At 36.8% G+C, this 24,137-nt stretch overlaps 1 pseudogene; it reads left to right on the top strand.

Moving 5' to 3' along the window:
* Positions 1 to 7,744: 7,744 nt before the first annotated feature.
* On the top strand, positions 7,745 to 9,111 carry LOC100727586 (elongation factor 1-alpha 1-like; annotated as a pseudogene).
* Positions 9,112 to 24,137: the final 15,026 nt, after the last annotated feature.

Here is a 24,137-nt window from a genome sequence, read left to right as displayed (position 1 = left end):
AATGCATGGTGTGTGATGGAAACATATAGTGAATGTCTGAATTTAAAAAAAAAAAAAACTAATTACAGTAAAAGACACATCACCATCAATCCCTCTCAAATACTTTCCTCCGCAGTTGAAACTCACTTGTTCCACCATTTTTGGCATTTTCTGAAGCATTTCTAGAATTCCTCTTTCATGAGTATCTAGAGTTGCACTGTTTCAGTTGATCAATCAAAAGCATTTACTTTTCTGACCTGAATCAATTTAAAACATTTACTCATTTTGAGTGGAAAAAAAACAGAAGTCATATGGTGCCTATTTGGTGAAAAGGATGGATAAGGTCACATTGTAATGTTTCTCCAAGCCTAGTTTTCCATTGGTTGGCACTTGGCAGAAGCATTTGCCGTGTTTTTTGTTTTTATCATACCTTGTAAGACACTAATGCAAAAGGACTTCCAGAACTGCTTCAAAAAGTGGCAAGAACAATGAAATAAGCAAGGAGCAGTATTTTGACAGGGATTAATGGCAATGTGACTTTTAATGTCACAAATTACTCTTTTTATTTAAACAACCATTGCATATTTTGGTGACCCTTTGTATTTAGTACTGTTGAGCTGTACATTGAAAAATGGTTAAGAGGGTACCTACCGTTTGGGATTTCCCCCAAATCCATGTGTTGAAACAATAACCATGTTATTGGTATTAAGAAATGAGGTTTATGGAATAGTGATTAAGTCACGAGGGGTATCTCCTCATGAATGGGTTACTACATTACAAAAGCCTGAAGCCAACTCATTTATACTCTCTTACTATCTGTCATGTGCAACACATTTGTCCCCTCTGGAGCACACAGTAACAAAAGGTTATTTTGGAGGCAGACACCAAACCTGCCAGTGATTTGTTGTAGGACTTTTCAACCTTTTCAACTGTGAGAAGCAAATTTTATTATTATAAGTTACCTACCTTCTAGTATTTTATTGTAGCAGCATGCACAGACTACAAAATGGTAAGTTTTTTGTTACCTATGTTTTATAATATTAAAAAACCTGGGGGCACAAACCCTGCACATTGTCAAAGTCAAGGGGTTTAGGGTCTTGTAAACAGTATGTTTTAGTTACTAGAAACGAAAGGGTAGAAGCAAAACATGTCATGTTTTGCACTGACCCTTGCAGGCAAGAAATCTCAAATGAGAAGAGTGAGAGTTTACAAAAGGAGGATCTCAGGTCTTAATGTACTTATCTTGCTTCCACTTTCTAGGCAGGCACTTCAGCCACTAAGCTAAATCTCCAGCCCTTGTTTCCACCTTCTACAAAGAGAACAGAAAAGTTCCTTGAGCTTCTTAAGCATAACCAACACCAGGAGAAGTAATATTTTCATAGTGAGAACACATGGCAGTTGCAAAGTTTCCAGAAATAACTAAAATCACACCCAGCAATGGTGACTGACACCAACACAAGGGATACATCTCCTTAGGATGCATCACTTTCATCTTTACCTGGGATGCAGCAGTGGTGCTCCAGCAGGCTATATTCATCTTCTTTTCTCCTCAGTTGATGTGTTAAATAGAAGACAGAATCTTTTTAAATTAAAATCTAATAACAGACTTGCTCTGTTTGAACTCTACATAGTTTCCAACTATGGTTCAGATAATATTTTAAGTTTTTCATGTTTTTGCATGATCTGGTCCCTGTCTGCCTCTCCAGCTTAATTGTCTTTCTCTTTCTTACCCAGTTTCAAGTTCAAAAGTCTTGCCATTTCTCAAACAAACCAAGCTCTTTTATCCCCTACATTATTAGTATAAGTTTTTCTTGTCTATCTGGCACAATGTTCATCACAACCTTGATTCTCTGTTACTTGACAAGTTCTACTCAACTGTCAAGCCCGAGCTTCAGTGGCTCTGCAGTCTAGGTTAGGTAATACATTTTTACAATATTTTCTCATTACACATGTTACTTGTATAAGTAAAGTTACTCAAACCAATATTGATTTTAATAGAATTATTTTTATTATTGTTGAGATTGAAATCAGGATTATTCTTATCACTGAAATCCATTCCCAACTTTTTTTGAGTCTCTCTAAATTGCTGAGGCTGGCTTGGAACATGTGGTCTTTTTGCCTCAGTAACCCAAGTAGCTTGGAATTGTAGATATCTACCATCACATCTGGTTTTATTATTTATTTTTATCATGAGTCAAAGCTCTAAGAGGACAGGGATTATATATCTGTTGTATTTCTGAATTCCATTATATTGTCCATAATTCAGCCATGGTGATTAGTAATTTCAGCTATGACAGGATCAACTGAAATCTTGTCATTGCCTCCGTGTTTAATTTGAACCAGGACTCAGCATTTTTCTACATCTAACAAACTTCTGATCTAAATCTAAGAAAGAGCAAATGTGGTAGATTTTACTGAATATATTTTGGGGAGAGGAAAAGGAAATATATGGCATACCACGCAGTAAAGATTAATTAAAAGTCCTTACGAGGCATTTCTGTCCACCTCAAGTTCTTTTGGCTTGTGTGCTTCCTCTTGATTTCTGGAGCAGCCTCTATAGCTTCACAGATCCTAGCTGTCACCACTCTGACTCATCATGCCAGCAAAGGTTCTCTCTATTCAGTCTTCTATGCAGAACATTAAAAATTTTCTCCTTGTATTAGTTTCTGGAACTGCTGTAACAAAGTGCCACGAATTTAGTGACTAAATAAAAAATGAAATTTTAGGGCTGGGAATAAAACTTAGTAGCAGACTGATTCCCAGCACTACAAAAATATTTTTAAAAGTTATTTCATAGTTTTGGAGACTGGAGGTCCAATATCAAAGTCAAATCTAGTTCTGAGTGCTGTGCACGTTCTGTGCCTCTTGTCTAGCTTCTGGTGGTTTGCTGACAGTCTTTGGTGTTCTTTTCTTGTTTCTGATCTCCGACTTTATTTTAATGTGGTTTTTTCTACTGTGCCCAAATCTGTCAATGTTGGTCTCTGTCTCTCTGTGTCTATGTTTGTCTGTCTGTCTGTCTCTCTGTGTCTCTCACTCTTTCCCGCTGCTAAGGATCCTAGGCAAGAGTTCTACCACTGAGTTATACCACATTCCCCAAATTTCTTTTTTTCATAAGCACACAGACTATGTTTGGTTGAAGAAGCTCCATCCTAAATGACCTCATCTCTGTTTAACTAATTATTTGCCATAACTCTTTTTAAATAAAATCACATTCTGAGGTATTGGGAGTTAAGACTTCAACTTAAGATGTTTCAGGAGACAGAGTTTGTTATACCTTCTATCTAGATATATCCCTCCTCAAGACCACATGAGCTCATAGGCGGGGCTTTCGGAGGTGATTGAATCATGGAGGCATGACAATCATCATTGGATTAGTCCACTGATGAGTTTATAACTGACTCGCTATTAGGAGATGGAACCTGATCAGACAGGAAGGTCATTGGCCTGCAAAAGTTCATCTTTTCCTGCTTCTCTTTTTTCTCTGTTTTCATAGCCTTACCATGAGTTGTTTCTTCTCTGCCACACCCTCTGCCATGCCTTGGAGCTGCTTGATGGTGGACTGAAACCTCTACAATCTGTGAGCCAAAATAAACCTTTCTTCTTTTAAATTGTGGATGTTGGGTATTGTGAGGAGAAACTAACAAAAGCACAGTTCAAAACCCAGCAATCTGATGTTCCTCATTCTTCTCCATAAAGTGAAGTTTCTTTTTTAGATCTCTCTTACCTATCATATTTGCTGGAGGGAATTGTTGGTCAGAGGGATAGTAAATACATTTTATCTGTCCAAAATAATTTCTTTTTATGAGTTACTGGACCTAAGAAATTAGTTGATTTTCTTTCTAGTCAATTTTTATCTTTTCTTTAAAAAAAATACAAATTTGATAGCATTGATATAGGGGGAATGAAACGCTCAACCTACTATGTCCACGAGTTTGTATTCTTTGAAACCGAAGAACGAATTTTAGGAACAACGGAGGTGAAGAGTAGAATATATTTATTGAGAGAAAGAAAGCTTGCATCTTAAGAGAGATAGAAGGGGTCCTGAGTGGGTTGCCAAGGACTCTGTCTTTTTGAGGGACTTTTATGGAGCAAAATCATGGTTCAAAGTGGGGGAAGACTGGGAAATCATAAAGCAAATGGGCTTAGGGTAGGACACAACTATGGTTAGCCAATAAGATCAATAGTGCAGGTAAAATTGATTACATTAGGGACAAATGAGGAAGCCAGTTAGGTACAAAGCAGGCATTCCTAAAGAGCTGTGACACTTCCCTAGGGGGGATGGGAACTATTTAGGGTACTAATCCTCAGGGTATGGGTGCATTTGTATGGTCTTTTATTTATTTATTTTTTTCAGCTATTTGTATGGTCTTTTGTCTTGAGGCCTGGTCCATAGCAGGAGGTCTCCCACAAAGTTGCCAGGTATCTGCACCAGCTCCATGGAGGACCTAGACCTGTCTCACTGCCTACAATATTTTTAACTAACTCAATTGCCTACAACAGCATCATTCTGCTCAAAGTCTGAGTGTAGTAAATGTTGTCTTATTTCTTTTGGGGGGATCGAACTCATGACCTTGTGCTTGCCAGGCAGGCACTTATGCTGCTAAGCTAAACCACTGGCCCACCATTGTATATTCAGTACCTCGCTCATTGCTAGGTACTTGGTAGACCCTCAAAAATATTTTTTGATGCAATTAAAACCTAATAGCTGCTTTTCCCTTATAGAATGAAAACCAAATTCATCTGCATAACCCACAACAATTGGACTGCAACCTCTCTTTCTTGCTTATTATTCCATTCTCTACAACCACATATCTTATTCTTTAGCCATGATCTGTGATTCTGTAAGTACACTCTCCACTTTGACCCTAATATTTTAATTAAAACTTTTTTCTGAAATGTGTTTCTGCCCTCTATAGTTAACCAGCCCAGCTCAGCCAATTCCTGCTTTCTCCTATGATAGCTTTCCTCTTTTATCTATAGGCAGAATTACTGACCTTTTTAGACAGCTTTATAATGCTTCATATATTTTTCAAAATAGAACTGATGGTAGAATTAGAATTATGTCTGTTTCTCAATTAAGGTAGAATACTTGCATGTTATATTCATTTTGTTATCCCTCACAAAACTAAGACCTTTGTGTTAAAGATTTGGTTCTCAGCATGTGGTGCTACTGGGAAATGGTGGAATCTTTAAGAGATGGAGTCTATTGAGAAGTCTTCTGATATTAGGGGTGTGCCCTGGAAGGGGATATGAGTCCCATCCTTTTCCTGTCTTTTGGCAGCTGGTCATAAGATGAGGCTTTCCTCTACCATATACTCTCACCTTGCCACAGGTTCAAAAACAACTAATCTACCAGGCATGGACTGAAACTCCAAAACTATAAGCAAAATGAAGATTCCTTCTTTTTATTATCCCAGATATTTTGTTATATGAATAACTGACCAACATAAGTCTCAACACATACAATTTTAATTGGTGTGTTTTAAAATAATTTCAATTGATTTAGGACTTGTTCTCCTGTTCTAGTTTAAAAAATTTTTTTTCTAGTCCAAGAACTATGTACTTTGTAACATTTTGTTTTTGGACTATAAACTGAAAAAAAAGTAATGACAAAAACACTGCTACAAATCTATTATTTTCAAATAGATTTCTCTTAAGCATCCACGGACACAGGAAAACAAATATTTGTATGTTAGTAAACATGTTACAATTTTTGGTGTGTATATGTATTTACAATCCATAGACAGACTGGTAAATTACATACTGCGAACATTTTTGTAGGAAACAGACCTATGGAAGATTTTTTGATTGACCAAAGTTGAACCATATAAAATGTGATAAATTCTTTTTCTTCTTTTTTAAAAATGTAGTATTGGGGATCAATCCTGAGTAGCTAGGATTATAGACATCTTCTATCTACCTAGATGATAAATTCTTTTTCAAAATACTCTGCCTTGACTTCATTCATTCATTTTATTTAGTATCCAGTGTGTGCTATGCATCATTTTAAGTGTTAGAGACATGGGAATGTACAATCATTGCTTTCACAGAGCTCACATTCTGTGAGGGAAACAATAATTAAAGAACTAATTGTGAGTATAAATATTTGATAAGACTATGATAAATAGTGTGGAGGGGAAGAAAATTATGCTGTTGGAATTAGCTTTTTATTTAGGGTGCTCATAGAAGGCATCATTGTGAAGGCGCCATTTTTACAGAATCCTAAAAGAAATGAAAGAAGACATGGGTGTTTAGCATGCCAATAGCATGCCAAGGGGCAGAGGTAACAAAGTTAAAAGTCCTGAGGAGGTGCCATTCTTTGCATATTCAAGGAGTAACAGGAAGGGCAGCAAGACAGAGAGTAAGTAGGAAAAGTTCAGAGAACTAGCAAGAACCAGATAACAGTGACTAAGCCTTTCTAGTCCTTTAGGAGAGTTTGGTCTTGGAATAAGACAGGAATCCATGAAGGATTTTTGCCAGCAAAGAAATGTAGCCCAGCTTATTTGAACTTACTGTCTGCTGCTATGTTAGTAAATAGATTAGATGCAGAGAGACTATTTTAGTTATTCAATAGAGCAGTGGTGGCAGGCATTTTGAACAAAAGTGGTATCATTAGGGGTGAGATGTCTTTGACTTCTGGATATGTTATATAAGCTGAGCCAACAGGGTTTGTGGACAGATTCGATAGAATATATGAGAGGAAGAAATAGTCAAGGATGAGCTCGAGGCTTCCAACTAGAGTAATGGGAGTAATACAGCTATTGTTTACTGGAGTTCAGAAGTTTTATGGAGCAGAAGTTTGAGAATACAGCAGTAAGGAATTTAGTCTTAGACATATTAAATTTGAGATGATTAGGAGTCAAGAGGCAATGTGTATAGATACATGCCAGCCTCTGCAATGAGAGTAAAAGCAACCAGCCACATTTTGGAACTCGCTCACACTAGCCCATTAGAGCTGATTGTTAAGTTTTCAGTTTTGTGAACTAGTTATCAAAAATTAACACAGTGCTAGTAAAATTTAAGCTATGCAAATACAAGTTAAGTAAATTATACTGCAACTAAGATAATACTTTAAAATCTACTTTCTAATTATTTTACATTTTACCATTGTCTGTGATGATGAGGTTGTGTTTTATTACCTACTTAAGGCATATACTATAGAATGGTGCACATTTTTCCTCCCAACATTGCTTTCTGTTACATTACATTGGTAGCGAGAAATTTATTTACTAGGTTAACCAGAAGATGTTACAAATCAAGGCTTTTTCTCCCAAGAGAAAACTGAGACCTAATTGTTAGACACCAGTATGCAACTGAAAAATCATCACTGGGATAAAACTGTCTCTTTGCCCTTATATAACTTTATAGAAAGACAATAATAATAAACGTTTAAAAATTTCCCTGCTATGTAAGTAAAAATAAATAAACATAAAAGTGGAGAAAAAACAAAAATATGAAGCAAATGAAAGGCTGATTGTTAACAAACACAGAGCACCTAATGCAGCAAAGGTTCCTGGCATCGCTCTTAATTAATTGCTCGGAGCATCACATTGAACGGACGTGCAGAGCATTTTATTACATACCTTATAAGAAACCAGATTGCTGGGTCGGGTTTAGCTCAGCGGTGTAAGTGCTGGCATGGCAAACACCAGGTCGTGAGTTCAATTCCTGGCACAGAAAAAAAAAGAAAGCAAGTTGCTTTTTCACAACTGGTTTGCCATGAGAGCACAGGTATAATGAGAACCACCACTAAATCAAAGGCAACATGGGAAAGGAAAAGATTCACATTAATATCATTGTCATTGGACGTGGCTTCCGAAGTCCACCACTACTGGCCATCTGATCTACAAATATGGTGGTATTGACAAAGAACCATAGAAAATTTGAGAAGGAGGCTGCTGAGATGGAGAAGGGTTCCTTCAAATATGTCTCGGTCTTGGATAAACTGAAAGACAAGCATGAGGGTGGTATCACCATTGACACCTCCCTGTGGAAATTTGAGACCAGCTAGTACTGCATGACTATCATTGATGCCCCTGGACACAGAGACTTTACCAAAAACATGATTACAGGCACATCCCAGGCTGACTGTGCTGTCCTGATTGTTGCTGCTGGTGTTGGTGAATTTGAAGCTGGTATCTCCAAGAATGGACAGACCCATGAGCATGCCCTTCTGCCTTACACACTGGGTGTGAAACAACTAATTGTTGGTGTTAATAAAATAGATCCCACTGAGCCACTCTACAGCCAGAAGAGATACAAGGAAATTGTTAAGGAAGTCAGCACCTACATTAAAAAAAATCTGCTACAGTCCTGACACTGTAACTTCTGTGCCAATTTCTGGTTAACAACACGTTGGAGCCAAGTGCTCATATGCCTTGGTTCAAAGGATGGAAGGTTGCCACTGATGGCAACGTTAGTGGAACCACACTGCTTAAAGCTTTGGATTGAAGCCTTGCACCCACTTGCCCAACTGACAAGCCTTTGAGGCTGCCCCTCCAGGATGTCTACAAAATTGGTGATATTGCTACTGTCCCCATGGGCCGAATGGAGACTGGTGTTCTCAAACCTGGCATGATGGTCACCTTTGCTCCAGTCAATGTAACAACTGAAGTAAAACCTATTGAAATGCACCATGAAGCTTTAAGTGAGGCTCTTCCAGGAGACAATGTGGGTTTGAACATCAAGAACATTTCTGTCAAAGATGTTTGTTGTGGCAATGTTGCTGAAGACAGCAAAAATGACTCACCTATGGAAGCAGCTGGTTTCAGTGCTTAGGTGATTATCTTGAACCACCCTGGCCAGAACAGTGCTGGCTATGCCCCTGTACTGGATTGTCACACAGCTCACATTGCTTGCAAGTTTGCTGATTTGAAAGAAAAGATTGATCGCCGGTCTGATAAGAAGCTGCAAGATGGGCCCAAATTTTTGAAATCTGGTAATGCTGCCATCGTTGACATGGTTCCAAGCAAGCCCATGTGTTTTAAGAGCTTCACTGACTATCCACCTCTGGGTCGTTTCACTGTTCAGGATATGAGACAGATAGTTGCTGTGGGTGTCATCAAGCAGTGGATAAGAAGGCTGCTGGAGCTGGCAAGGTCACCAAGTCTGAAAGCTCAGAAGGCTAAGTGAGTATTATCCCTGCCACCTGCCACCCCAGTCTTTAGTAGCGGAAGACCGGTCTCAGAACTGTTTCTCCCAATTGGCCATCAAGTTTAATAGTGAAAGACTGGTTAATGATAACAACACATCATAAAACCTTCAGAAGGAAAGGAGAATGTTTTGTGGATAAAAAAAAAAAGAAACCAAGTTGACAATATAATAAGAATTTTATGACATTACCAACCTTAATACGTTTTAATATTTATGTGTTTTGGGGCCATATCAACATACTGTAACAATATGTACCAAATGTTAGCTTGCGGTATTAATACATTTAAAAGAACAAAATTTATCCTGAACTGGTAGAAGTGTTCATTATAGTTGTCTATTTAGGCTTATATCCTGATTTTGAAAATTTTAATTGGCAAACCTATAAACTTAAAGCTCTGGTACTCACAAATCATATTTAATTATGCTCACTATAATAAATTGTTGTATTAAAATATTTCCTATACAAAGCTATGTTTATTCACCAAAAGTACTAAATGTTTGCTTTAGCAATTTGAATTTACTGGTCTCCTTCATGATAATTAACACAATGACTATAATTTTTTTTTTTTATCGATACTGGGGATTGAACTCACGACTGCCAGCGGCATGTTCCAATGACTGAAGAAACTTCATGAAACACCATTTTGGTTTTTATTGAAAGTTGTCTGTCTTTTCTGCCAACTTCTGATCTGAGAAACTTATTTACTCTTTGATTTAGCAATGAAAGACAAACAGAAGAATGGACCAAAAATTTAGAAGCAGTGTCTGCAAAAATAAATACATATACATACATATGATTTTCATATAAGAGAAACCATGTGATATTTAAGCTTATTGAGATCAAGTACTATGATGTCTCTAGTTTTGCTCTGTTTACTTAGAATCAGTTTGGCTATTTAGTCTTTTGTGATCCCATAACAATTTTAGGATTTTAAAAATTATTTCTTGAAGAATACCATTGGTATTTTGAAAGATATTGTATTGAATATGTAGATGATTTTGGGTAGTATGGATATTTTAATGTGCACATGGAGTATCCTTTCATTTTTTGATGATGCTCAACTTTTAAAAAAAACTACAATTTTCATTGTAGTGTTCTTTTACCTTTTTGGTTATTCTTAGATTTTTTATTTTGAATATTTTTATTTTTTGAAGCAATTGCAAATAAATTGCTTCCTTAATTTCCTTTTCAAGCCATTAATTTTGGCCATTTAAAAATACTACACATTTTTGGGCTGGGGATTTAGCTCAGCGGCATAAGCACCTTCCTTACAAGTGTGTGGTCCTGAGTTCAATCCCTGGATACCGATAAAAAAGAAAAAGATTTAAAAAAAAATTTAAAAAAATACACATTTTTGTATATTGCAAAAGCAATGTTTTTTAATGCTATGAAATGAGAGAGATCAAACTAAGAAACAACCATGTCAGGCTCTGGTAGAGAAACTTGATAGGATTATTTCCAAAACATGTGAAGTATAAAACAAAAGAGGCCTTTATTCTGAGAACACGGAAAGAGATAACCGACACCCCCCCCCCCCAGTCCAGCTTTCTCTCTGGCCGACACGTGGCATGGCGGGTATGTAAGTAGCCTAAGCTTAGGGTAGTGCCCTAGGGCCATTAGAGATGCACATGTATCTCATTGGCACACATTTGGCGCCAGGGGCAGATTCCTAAGGGTGGGGGGAGATAGAGTCACAGGTAAATCCCTAGGCGCGGGGGAGATAAGAACTTCCTGGTTCCGGCTGAGGCTATCCTGGCTACAGTGTCCCGTCTGGGCCAAAATCCTTTCAAAACTATTGTCTTGCAAACTGTTTTCTGACTCTTCTATCAACTTGGGCCAGTGTAGCTGGTAAGAAGAGGCTAAGTCCATGTGCCTGAGTTGAGTCTGTAGATCTTAGAGAATGCACAATAGGATCCTGGGTAAGGCACACATGCTGGAGAGGCAGACCTAGAGGATTGGAATATTCCATGCAACACAGAATTCAGAACTTGGCAACTGGCTCCACCAGAGGAACCCAGAATACCCAGCTATCTGGCCCTTCCCACTATACCTCTAGGCCAGTAACCAGTGTGGGAAAAATCCGGGACTCTGTAACTGGCCTTTTTCTCTCAATTTTTTTTCTTTCTCTCTTCTTCTCCTATTTTTGATCTTTCTTCCTTTAATTTTCCTCTCTTTCTTAAATGGCTAGGGAGAACTCTAACCACAGAAAACTCCAATCACAGAAAACTAATTCCATTCCCCAAATCCAGAGACTAAGTTCAGATAATTCCTTGAATACTCCTTCACTGTTTCTTTTCTATCCCATTCTCTAGTTTCCCAAAACTTGAGTCATAATCCTCTGCCCTCCAGTCTTGTTTCTACTTGTTTGTCCATTTTTGTTTCATACACCGTCCTTCCTAAAATTCCCCACCATGGGTTAAAACCAATCTGCCAAGGCGAAACACTTTGCAACCAAACTCCAAATTTATGATTGATTCTGTTATATAACTATAGACTTTGCTTTTATGGTTCAAAATACAAAATCAATAGTTGCCACAGTTTGTGAGTTTCTAGATTGCACTTGACGCTATTGTTATTGCCAATTTTACTACATTAGCTAGGATGTCCTATCTGTTGTAATCAGTTGTTCTCCCTTCTATAACAATACTGGGAAGGTCTGTGGTAATAACCTTACCACAGCTCTACATCAAAGGACTGGGAACTGAGCCAAACAGTTCTTCATTAATTGGGAAGGGAGGATATTTTAACAGACACAAACCAAGAATCTCCTACATAGAAGACATCCCTGAAGAACAAACTTTCCCTAGAGAGGTCTTGATACTAGTGATATAGCTACCTATTACAAAAACTCACAAGTATCATCATAGAAAACAAAATAAAAGTTTTTTTTAAAAAAATAGAAAATGAAAAGATAAACAAGCAAAATGCAAATTCAAACCTCCAGGCCATCCAGAACAAGTTGAGGAGATATTGACATTGAAGACTTTGGAAGACACATACTTGAAATTTCTGAAATGATAGCAATGGAAACAAAGAAACAAATGCATGAGGCTCTGACACAATCAGATCGGAAATAATCTCTCAGGTAAAAAAAAAAAATGCTCACATGTATAGAGGAATTGCTCAACAAATCTAGCATAGAGATGGATTACAAAATAGATGATGAAAGGAAGAGGATGGAAACCAGGAATGATCAATGTAGGAATAAAATAGAATGCATGAAACAAATTCAAACACTTATGCAAGAATTAAAAATTCCATTCAAAGATGGGAAAATGAGTTGAATGAAACTGAAGACAGACATTCAGATCTTAAAGACAGGATCATAGCTAGTGATCATGAAAGGAAAGATCTCTTGAAGAAAACTAAAGATCAGGAAATAGCAATTCAACAGCTGCAGGCTGACACAAAGAAAAATAATGTAAGAATAATTGGTGTCAATGAAAAAGCAGGAGTCAACACAAATGACATAAAAAAGCTGTTTGCAGTAATAGCAGAAAATTTTGCAAATAGGGGAAAAAATCTGACATACAGAAAACTGAGGCCTATAGCACTTCAATTGGCCAAAACCAAAATAAATCTACACCCAGACAAAGAATAATCAAGATCCTAGAAATTCAGCATAAGAACAGAGTATTAAAAACTGCTAGAGAAAAGAAACAGATTGCCCATAAAGGAGAGTTCATGAGAATCATGGCAGACTTCTTAATACACACCTTCAAGTCAAGAAGAGCTTGGAGTAAAATATTTCAAGTCCTGAAAGAAAATAAGTTCCAATCCAGGCTGATGCACCCTGCAAAACTGTCTTTCAACACTATTGGAAAAATAAGATACTTCCATAACAAAGAACAACTGAAGAAATTGATGACCACCAAATCAACACTACAAAGGATTCTAAAAGATATTCTAGAAAGAGATAAAGATGACCACAATTCCAAGAATAACAACAGAAAGAAATCACCAAACAAGGCAAGCAATTAAGCACAGGGAAAAAGTAGGGAAACAACAGCAGGAAAATAATATGACAAATACAAACCAATACATCTCAGTTATAAATCATCATCATGAATAACCTCAATTCACCAATGAAAAGAAACAGATTGGCAGAATGAATCAAGAGATAAGATCCAACAATATGCTGTATACAAAAAGCACATTTAACTAAAAAACTCATCGACTGAAAGTCAAAGGATGGAAAATAATACTCCATATAACAGGAACATACATAAAGCAAGATTAGCTATTCTGTTTACAAAAATGTGAACTTCAAACAAAAAATGATCAAAAGAGATATAGAAGGTCACTGCATACTTGTTAGGGGAAAAATTCAAGGGGGCGAGATAGCAATTGTAAATATACCTGCAACAGCTATGGGTGCAATCAGCTATATGAGATAAATATTGGTAAACAGAAAGTACTACCCTCATACAAAAACCAGAGAAAGACCCAACCAAAACAGAGAACTGTAGGCCAGTTTTCCTAAGGAACACAGAAACAATAAAATACTAGCAAACAGAATGCAGTAACTCATTAGGAAGATTATATACCATGACCAAGTAGGATTCATCCCAGAAATGCAGAGATGAGCCAAAATACAGAAATCAATAAATGTAATACACCATATTAATAGAGCCAAAGACAAAAATTACATGATCATCTCAATAGATGCAGAAAAAACTTTTGATAAAATCCGACACTTGTTCATGATAAAAAATCTACAGAAAATTAGAATAGTCTTTACATCAATCTGATAAAAGCCATCTATGACAAACTAACAACCAGCATCATACTAAATGCACAAAAACTGAAGAATTTCAACCTAAAGCCAGGCACAAGACAAGGATATCACTGTCACCACTCATATTCAATATAGTTCTGAAAATATTAGCCAGAGTAATTAGAGAAGAGAGAGAAATAAAAGGATAAGGGTAGGAGAAGGAGAAGTTAAATTTTATTTGCAGATGACATGATGCTCTAGACAGAAGATCCCAAAAACTCCACCAAAAGACTTCTTGAATTATTAACCAAATTCAGTAGTGTAGATGAAAACGAAGTCACCATTCAAAAATCAATGTACTCCTTACATAAACAACAAAATCGCTGAGAGAGAAATTAGGGAAACAACACCTTTCACAATAGCACCCCCATCTCACAAAAAAAAAGAAGAAAAAATAGAAATATAAAGGATTTAATGTAACAGAGGAAGTAAAAGTTCTATGCATTAAAAATTACAGTACTCTGAAAAAGAGATTGAAGAGTATATCAGAAAATGGAAAGATATCTCTTGCTCATGGATAGGAAGAACTAATATTGTGAAACTGGTCATGCTCCCAAAACTGTTATACAGATTTAATGCAATATTGCTCAATATACCATTAGCATACCTCATAGATCTAGAGAAAACATTTCTAAAATTCCTTTGGATACAGAAGAATCCAAGAATAGCAAAAGCAATCCTGGGCAACAAAGGTAAGGCAGGAGGCATCACAATCCCTGATTTAAAATTATACTAAAAAGTTACTGTGATAAAATCATCATAGTACTGGCAAAAACAAACAAATAAACAAAAGCAGATCTGAGGATCAGTGGAACAAATTAGATATAGACACAACTACAAACACGCTCAGCCACCTTGTCTTTGACAAAGATGCCAAACATGAGCATTGGAACAAAGCCTCTTTAACAAATGATGTTGGAAAAACTGGCTTTCCATATGTCAAAGTCTAAAACTAGAGCCATGTCTATCACCATGCACTTACCTAAAGTCAAAATAGATCAAAGTTCTAAATATCAAAACAGAACCACTAAATCTGAGGAAGAGAAAGTAGATAGAAATCTTTGAAGACATAGGGGTAGGCAGGTAGAAATCTTGACTTAGAGGTAGGTAGAGAGTGAACAGAAACCTATGAACAAAAACCTAACTACAAGGGAAGTACTTCAAAGATTCAACCACTGGGATTTCATTTTATTAAAAAAACTTTGCACACCAAAAGAAATCATCAAAGGAGTGAAAATAAATTGTACAGATTGTGAAAAATTTTAGTTAACTCTTCTTCAGACAAATGACATATCTAGAACACATAAAGTATCAAAAAGCTCAGACCCTTAATCCAAAAACAGGCATCTGAGATGAATACACACATCCTACATGAAACACAAATGGTAAATAAACATATAAAAAGATCAACATCTGGGCTGGGGATTTAGCTCAGCGGCATAAGCACCTGCCTTGCACGCAGGCAGTCGTGAGTTCGCTCCCTGGTACTGATTTTAAAAAAACTTAAAAAAAAGATCAACATCACTGGTCATTTCAGATATGCAAATTAGAACAACACTGAGATTTCATCTGACCCTGGAAAGAATGGCTATCCTTAATAAATCAACCAATAACAAATGCTGAATGTTAGTGACAGTGTAGAGTGGTACAATCAATGTGGAAATCTTTTTATTTATATTTATTTATCTTTTTCTTTTTTATCAGTACCAGGGATCGAACTTAGGACTGCCTGCTTGCAAGGCAGGCGCTTATGCCGCTGAGCTAAATCCCCAGCCCCCCCCCACCTTTTTTTATTTTGAAAAGAATAAAGCCAAATGAGAAAAAACCCCAACAAAATGGGGTCATTCAAAACAAAAGGATGGACATAGTACATAATTTAAAACCACAATACAAGGTGATCTACATTGGTTACCATGATGTCTCTTATTACGTTCAATAGAGTTGCTCATATCATCAAGTACACTAAAATTGAACATAGCAGTATGGAACAAAATCAATAAAAACAAAACATTGGAGCATTTTAGGACTTCAAAAAGGGATAATAGTCAAACCAGAATGGGTATCATAGTGAATCTTGTCTTTAGAGTAGTTGCCTATAGTCTCAGACTTGATACTATCAAACATAACAGATTCAAACAAAATCAGTCAAGACCAAATAGTGATTGAACAAGACAGATTCAAATAAATCAGTCAAAACAAGGCAGTGAAAGCAATACAGGGTTTCAGATTAAGTTAGTAGGAAATTAAAAATGGTTACCACAGTATATCCTGCTATCTTTGGAATAGCTGTCTATGCCCTCAAATCTAGTACAAATAAACAAACAGGAACAGAATATAACCAAACTAAACAGAGTAATGAAAGCAATACGGGTTTCAAATCATGATACAAGAGTAACAATGGCCACTCCCTTTACTTTTTGGACAATCCCTCCCCTTTTGCTTTCATAGGTTACATTGTACATTTTGTATCTCACTAATTCCTTTAGTTTTTAGATTAGGGAGGCAATCTGCTATTTACCTAAGTGGTTCTGAACCTTTTTATTCCTGAGCTTGGTCTCAAGTTGTATCCATTTACCTACAAGAGCCTCAAGGTTTTCCTTCCTTACAGCTGAGTAGTTCTCCATTGTATAAGTTTTGTGTCTTTCCAACCAATCTGTAGCTGATGGACAAGCTACCCTCACTTTGTTGAGCATTTTTAGAGCATTATTTTCTCATCTTTGACTTTCAGTCCATAAACCCTCTTTCAAGTTAAATATATTTCATATATAGAGCATATTGAAGGACCCTATCTCCTGATCCACTCTATCTGTAATTCTTTTTATTAGTGTATCAAGGTCATCCATGTTAGCAATTATAGCCAACCTTCTCTGCCTCATCTCTGCCGTGCTATTTTTTCTGCCATTGGTTGTCTACTTTTCTCCTTCATCCCACTGTCTGCCCTGCTCAGTGAGCCCCTTCTGCCGCTGTTGCCAAAACCATGGTCTTTTTTCTCTCTCTAGAATGTCCTTCAGTACTTTTTGTAGGGTTGGATCGGTGGTCACGAACTCCCCTAGTTCCTCTTTGTCATGGAAGCATCTTGTTTCTCCATTAATTTTGAGAGATAGTTTTGTAGGGTATGTCTATCTGGGTTGGAGGCTATTTCTTTTAGGACTTGGAATACTTCACTCCAAGCTCTTCTTGATTTGATGATTTGTGTCAAAAAGTCTGCTGTGATTTTGATGATTTTCCTTTATAGGTGATCTGTTTCTTTTTCTCTGACAGCTTTTAATATTCTGTTCCTGTATTCTGGGATCTTGATTATTATATGTGTGGGTGTAGATCTATTTTGATTACAGCTGGCTGGAGTTCTGTATGCCTCACATATCTGGATAATATTTCCTTTTCCTATGCTTGGGAAGTTTTCTTTAATTATTTCTGTAAATAGCCTTTGTATTTCATTTGTGTTTATCCCTGCTTCTTCACTCATATTTTTTATTCTTAAGTTTTAGATCCTCTTATCATCTTCTAGCCTTTGTATTTTTACTTCCTGGCTCCTTGTTATTTTTTAACAGATCTTTTCTTTCATGATCACACATTGCAAACCTGTCTTCAAGGTTTGATAGTCTATCTTTAGTTTCTTTCAAGCAGTTTTGCCAGCTTTCAATGGAGTTTTTAATTTCCTGGTTGTCTCTTTGAATCTGTTTTGTATATTTTAGATTTTTTTGTATTCTTCAAAGGTTTCTCTCCTTTTTCTATGCCCATCCATTCTTCCATCTGTATCTTTTTGAGAGGTACTTAGCATTTCTTTTATTACTTTTCTTATATCTTCTATTACTTTTTTAATATTTCTGTTTTTAGTTCTCTTATAATGTCACAAATGTCTTATAATGTCTTTATGTCAGATGCTGCTTTTTCAGATACTGCAGATGTGAAGGCCCTGATCTCTTCTGTGTTTACCTCTCTTGGGCCAGTACTGTTTGGGTTTGGGGCTGGAGACTTTCCTTTTGTTTCTTCCTCTTGTCATGTTTCCAGTTTCTCCCAGAGGAGAGATAATGAGGTTCCCTCACACTTCCTGTATTGGCTATGATTACTCTGAAGCATACTGGCTAGGGATTGCTTCCCTCCTCAGTGTGCTGATGACCACTGAGGTACAAGCAGGGGTGGGGCAGGCTGGCCCCTCCCTTGTGAGCGGGTCAGCCACTGGGAGTTTTCACCACATTAGTGTGTCCCACGTGGATGGGGCCAGTTAGATATAGCTTCAGAGAGACCTTGTCCTTGGCTATTGGATTGTGCACAGGGGCAGGACTCCATCTAAGCAATTCTCACCAATTTGTTCTGTGCTAGGAGTGGTTGACTGAAGTCACTGCAGTTCCGGTTCAGGCTTATCCTGCCCAACTCCAAAATGTCACTCGACCAATTGCCCACTCCCACAGGAGGACTGATTTCCCTGCACTCACCTGTAGCTGGTCCAGATCTCTGAGCCACGTGCTGTTTTTTACTCCGCTGCTCCCACTCCATAACCATGTCTTCCTGTGGAGGCCTTTAGGCTTGCCAAGCGTCAGCTTCACTGTGACCACACGTCTTCAGACTCCAGCATCTTACACAATGAGACTGTGTCTGCCCACAGCTTTCCATCCATGATTTTCTTTTCTTTTCTTTTCTTTTTTCCCTTTTGTTTCTTCTTGTGTCGAGAGGATATATCTACTTCCATTTGGTCTTCTCCACAATGTTTTATTCTTTTTTTTTTTTTTTTTTATCGGTACCAGGGATTGAACTCACGACTGCCTGCTTGCAAAGCAGGTGCTTATGCCGCTGAGCTAAATCCCCAGCCCCCAGAATGTTTTATTCTAGCATCTGAGCCGTTTCTCTCAGAAACACTCAGTATTTTTTTTTTTTTTTTTTTTGTCTTTTTCCTTTTTATCGGTACCGGGGATCGAACTCACGACTGCCTGCTTGCAAGGCAGGCGCTTATGCCGTTAAGCTAAATCCCCAGCCCCAAGGCTCTTTATTTTGCTGCTTATTGATTCATCATCTTCCCAACTTTTAACGTGGAAATCTGTCTGGAGATTCCTCAAAAATGGAATTAGATTAGAGGTCTTATTAGACCCAGTTATTTTCCCTCTGGGCATTTTCCCAGAAAGATTAAAAACATCATACCACAACGGTATATACATACTCATGTTTACAGCACCACAATGTGTAATAGCTAAATCTTAGGAAACAACCCAAATACCCATCAAACAAAGAATTGATATAAAAAGATGTGATATTTTTGTGCAATGGAGAGCTACTCAGCTGTTAAAAAGGATAAACTAGAGGCTAGTATAAGTAAATGGGTGCAGCATGAGGCCATAGTCATAAGTGAAATAAATCAATCTTGCATTTTTAAACATTGTATTGTCTTCCTAGTGTAAGAAAATGAAATAAGATTCAAAATTTGTAATAGATATTGTGAAATTGAAAAATTTTACTCAAAAGGAAAGAATAAATGGGATGGGGAAAGTAAAAAAGAAGGAAGGGAGAAGAATATATACATACGTGAAATAGCTAAGATTGTTATCCTATTAATTTCTTTTAGTTCATTGAAGAGAACAGTTTGTGCTTATATTGCTTGATCAGTTTTGTTTGCCAATATCTTGAAATGTGAGCAACTAGTTTGAAAATCACAATATACAGAATATAAGCCATTTTTAATTTTATGTCATATTAAGAAATTTTGTACCATTTTTATTGTTTCTCTTTAAAATAGAAAAAATGTTTTCTGTCTCCTTTTTTCCTAAGTAAGTTAATAATTCATCAACTAGGACTGAGGGTTTAGTTCAGTTGGTTGAACACTTGTCTACTATGTGCAAAGTCCTATGCTCAGTCTTCAGCATCATAAACAAACCAACAAACCAACAAACCAAAATTGATGAAATAAAAATCAGGTTTGAATAGAAAATCAGACATGGCTCAAATGAACTCATTCAAGGGCTACTTAAAGAGATGTGGTCAGGGAATGGAAGGAGGCTCAGGATAATGTTTCTGGAATTCAAGAAAGCTGGAAAAATGGTGGTGGGACTGCTCAGTTTATTTTGCACAGTCACGGAGGGAAGCAGTTCTTATAGAGGTGGTGATGAAATGGCAATGAAGGAAGGAATGAATAACCCTCATTCATTCTCTCCCATAATTCTGTTCTCTTTCCATTGCTTGCAAAACAGTACCCTGTGAGGCATGAGAGATGCTGCATGCAAGACACAGAACAGGAGAGAGGAAGATGGAGAATGGGAGCACAAAAATGCTAATCAACATAACACCATGTGTATTAAAATCATCTTGGCAAATCCCAAAGTGGAGCAATATGCCTTTGGTTCCTTGTCAGGTATGTTGTTAGCAACCCTGCTATGCCTAAACCCCATGTAGTTTTTGCTGCTTATGACAGCTCTATGTTACTTGAGATAGGAATTTAGGAAAGACTATCTTCAGATATTTGCTCATGGTATATTTATGTGCATCATTGCTGTACTGTGTTGCATATCGTATTTTGAGATATGTAATTAATATTCTAAATTGACAACAAGGTGTTTGCATAAATTTTCAAGTATTTTTTCCTCTAGAGAAATTAAACTAATGAATTACAATCTGAAAATAAGAAAGACCACCTTCAATTTTAAGCAATAGGAACTAGAGTAAGATTGGAGGACTTTGTAAAAGATCCTGATAAGGAGACACAATACAGTTAACTCTTTTCTCCTCAATATTCTGACATGGAATGCTATGACTTCAAAATTGTAATTTGTATAAATCATTAAATTAGTTAAAGAAAATTAGCACTCAGATGGTCTCTAACTGGAAAATAACACATATTTACTTTAGGTGTGAAAATTTTTCTTAAAGAAAAAGTAATTTGATTCCTACCAGAAAGAGTGTGTATAAATACATTTGCAAAAAAAAAGTTGCATACTTTTATTTCTGAGACCAAGTATAACAAGTAAACTAAAATATTACTATTGCATCATTGTTTCATAGTAATTATTCTATTTTCCAGCATTAATTTATATCCAAAAGGAAAAAACTTATTTTACTATAATGGGAATTAGAAGCACATCAATAAAAATATTTGCACATCAATAAAAATAGTTGCTTCAACACTATTGATAGGTAGGATTCAAATTATTTTTACTACTGTAAAGTTTTCTGGAATTTTTTTTTTGTCAGTACTGAACTCATGATTGAACTCACGACTGCACACTTGCAAGGCAGGCGCTTATGCCACTGAGCTAAGTTTTCATGTGAATTAGTGGTTGTAATCTTACCAAGACTTTTGTCCAGAAGTAGTGTATGGTAAGAATAGGCAATTTACCATTTTCTTAGTTTGTGAGTTTCTCAGTGATGCAGATAGAAATGTACATTGATAAACTGAGCCTTTTTTCTTTAGGTTTCTGATTGTTTTTCAGTTAATAAAGATGGAATAAAGAATGGTATGTTTTTAACCCACGAAATGATTCAAATGTTTTCTAGTAAAGTGACAATGACTAATTTCCCTAGAGCCATGATTTTAGTACTTAATTTATGTTTAGTATAATCAAATATCTAAGGTATTAGAGGTATTTAAAGTCAGGGACTGTAGCTCAGTAGAGCACTTGCTTTGCATGTAGGAGGCCCTGTGTTCAGGACCCAGAACCACAAAAAATAAAAATAAAAGACACTCATATTTACTGGGAATCTACAGTAAATATAGATTCACAGTTAGAATGTATTACAATGCAAATATTGTGTGTCTTTTACAAATTTGTTTTCGTAAAGCTAAAACAAAAATCTAAAATGAAGTGAAACTTTAAAATTCTTTCACTTAAAATTATCTGCATAATTCTTTTTTAAAAATCTACATAATTCTTTAAAATAACAACTTTACTATCATTAAGATAATGTACTGTTGCAGGCAGTTGAGTTAGTTAGAAATATTATAGGCAGTGAAACAGGGTTAGGTCCTTGATGGAGTCCGTGCAGATGAAGCCAGTGCAGATACCTGGCAACTGAGGGGAAACTTACACCTCCTGCTGTGGGCCAGGCCTCAAGACAAAAGACCAAACAAATGCACCCATAACCTGAGGATTGATACCCTAAATAGTTCCCATCCCCCTAGAGAAGAGTCACTTCTTAGGAATGCCTGCTTCCCCATTTGTCCCTAATGTAATCGATTTTACCTGAACTATTATCTTACTGGCTAACTATGGTTATGTCCCACCTTATGCCCATCTGCCTTGTGATCTCCCAGTCTTCCCCCACCTTATAGAGGCATAGAGAGTAAAACCCAAGGTTTTACTCTATAAAACTCCCTAAAATAGACAGAGACCGTGGCATCCCGCTCAGGACCCCTTCTGTTTCTCTTCAGATGAAAGCTTTCTTTCTCTCAATAAATATATTCTACTCTCCACCTCCATTGTTCCTAAAATTCATCCTCTTTGGTTTTAAAGAACACAAACTTCTGGAATTGTAGGTTGGGCATTTCGTCCCCCTATATCATTTGGAGGTCTTCTATCAAGATCACTGGACAGAGGTGAGAGTTTGCTTTGACTTCTTAGACTCTGGACTGGGACTCATTTAAGTAACACATTTTTAGGCTTCAAATTTTGCTTTGCCTTTGCCAGTTGCTTATAACTCATTGTGATAATTGCTTATCATTTGCCCATTATTTTATGTGCTTTGTCTCATATAGTTTTATTAAAATGTGAATCCAAGTCAAAACATGTGAAATTTATAATGCTGTATTTCTTTAATGGTCTATTATTTTGTTCTTGTACAAGTTAAATTTACATTAGTTGCCAAAGTTACTGGTGCTCCTTGCTTGACTATATTTAAACTATAGCACCAGAGACAAAATATTAGAACACCTCTGATAGGCTTTAATGTAAACTTCTGTAAAATGGTTCTCTTAAATGAAAACCTAGCTCAGATTTAGAAAATACACCTCCCTACAAAAAAACCGGGACTCCTTCCACTGTTCAAACAGCAATAGGCTGGTGGCTGGTCTTTAATACTTGGAGAATAGGTTTCACTGAGACAGACTGACTCTAATCCTCCTCTACATTCTAGAGGAAATGTCAAGCTTCAGTTTCCTTCTTTGACTTTATCTCTATTCGTTTCCCACTTTACGTTTTCCTGATAGAGGTATGGAAAGTCAGAAAGAGCTATAGACTATTTGAACTTTTCCTTCTTGGTTAAGCCCATAGAAAATGAGCGTTTGCTAATGCCGAAGACTGGGAGGTCATCTTAGTTTTAGGACACATACTCCATCTCTGGAGCAGATGAGACATTGATTGAAATTGTACCCATCCAGGAGAACACACATAAGAGCCATGTCTCAGCTCAGTTTCTGGGCAAATCTCCTTTGGAGATTAATCCTGAGACACAGGGGAGAACCAGCTTTCTGTGACAGTGGAAGAAGCTATCCTCAAAAGCAGCACACATGTGGGACCTAAGCAAATTAAAATAAGAAGGCTTTCCAATCTCTCAAGTTGTGGACTTTAAAACCTTTATTGTAAATTCATAGAGCAGTAGGTAATGATCTTGCTCAGGCTTTTAACTATCCCTTATAGAATTTTGACAAACAGTGGTTACTCTGCCAGCTAATTAATTGCTCTTATATAGCAGCTGCCACCCTCAAAAGCAGAGGACAGGTTCCCCAGCATGTTTGGTGAATCCCCATTGAAGCCAGTGGCCAATGGGGTCGATGGAATATCCCAAATAGACAGCTGGATTCCTTTCTGGAGACTTGTCTTCAGTTATCTGAGCCAATAAAAACTGAGAACTGAGGGTTCCTGGCCAGGGCAACTCTGGTGGACATCCAAAAGTTTCTCAGTGAACATTTGCTCATGACCACTGAAAATCTCCACTTTTTAAATCTTTATTTCTAAACTTTCAGTGGATTGTCAGATCACCTAGACTACTTTCCCCAACCTTCAGAGATTAGACAGAGGTAGGTTACAAAAGTTGTTCACAGTTCACAGCAAGTAGTAGGAAAGGATTTACATTTGTGCCTTATGTATGTTAATTAAGAGTAAACCCCAGCTGGGATTTAGCTCAGCTGGCATAAGCACCTGCTTTGCAAGCATGAGTTTGGTCATGAGTTTGATCCCTGGTACCCATAAAAAAGAAAAAAGAAAAAAAAAAAGCATGCATTCCAAAGGAATAAGGGCTTTGGCATTGTGTTGCTCATGTCTGTAATGTAAAAGCAAGGCAATAAGTATAAAACCTTTTTTGTACCTG

This window comes from Cavia porcellus, unplaced genomic scaffold, assembly GCF_034190915.1.
Source record: "Cavia porcellus strain 051 isolate PalLab524CR breed Dunkin Hartley unplaced genomic scaffold, mCavPor4.1 scaffold_11, whole genome shotgun sequence".
Taxonomy (NCBI): Eukaryota; Metazoa; Chordata; class Mammalia; order Rodentia; family Caviidae; genus Cavia; species Cavia porcellus.
This window is presented reverse-complemented; position numbering and strand designations above follow the sequence as displayed.